The sequence below is a fragment of the Toxorhynchites rutilus genome, chromosome 2, assembly GCF_029784135.1.
Source record: "Toxorhynchites rutilus septentrionalis strain SRP chromosome 2, ASM2978413v1, whole genome shotgun sequence".
Taxonomy (NCBI): domain Eukaryota; kingdom Metazoa; phylum Arthropoda; class Insecta; order Diptera; family Culicidae; genus Toxorhynchites; species Toxorhynchites rutilus.
Window position 1 is genome coordinate 60,033,848 of NC_073745.1, and position 741 is coordinate 60,034,588.

A 741-nucleotide genomic window follows, 5' to 3' on the forward strand; every position below is an offset into this window, starting at 1 on the left:
GGTCTTCATACGAACAGTTGTATAATACATGTATCATAATGTATGTTTTGTTGCGTTTGAGAAAAAATTTGGAAGCCATCTCAATGCAAAATTAACAGCAGCGAGAGAAAATCAAAATAATAATTGTTGCTAATAGAAAAATTATTTTCCTTTGTTGAAAATCTATAGATGAATTTTATGCCAACTCGACTGGCCGCTGGCAGCACCATCTCAGATAGCAGTGGAACGTTGCCATGGCTGACATGGCTCATTTAGGCAACTTTGCCTACTTGAAATATTCAAAAAATAATTAGACAACTTTTTAGAAAAAGCCAAATTGTTTTTCTTAAATTTTTACAAAAAATTATAACTTAAAAATTATAATACCTACAAAATTCATTTCAAAGGATGAAATGCAGGAATAGGATGAAATGTAGGAAATTGTTTAAATTTTTACGAAAAAATACCAAAAATTTTTTGGTACAAAAAAATCGCTAAAAAAAGTTATTTTAAAAAATAAAATTCATTTTTCTCAAAAACTTTTTTTTTTCAATTCCCAAAAATACATGAATAGCCCTTCAAATTTTCAACAAGTCGTCCATACATCGGAAGATGGGCACAGGGAAAAAGTTTTTCTAACACAAACTTTTTTATATTTTCTTTGAAAAAAATACAACTTGTCCTAATGTTGTATAAAGTCAAGATAGCGATATAGCGTATTCGACAAAGCTTTAGATCTTATTAAAATGTGAACTTTTGTCG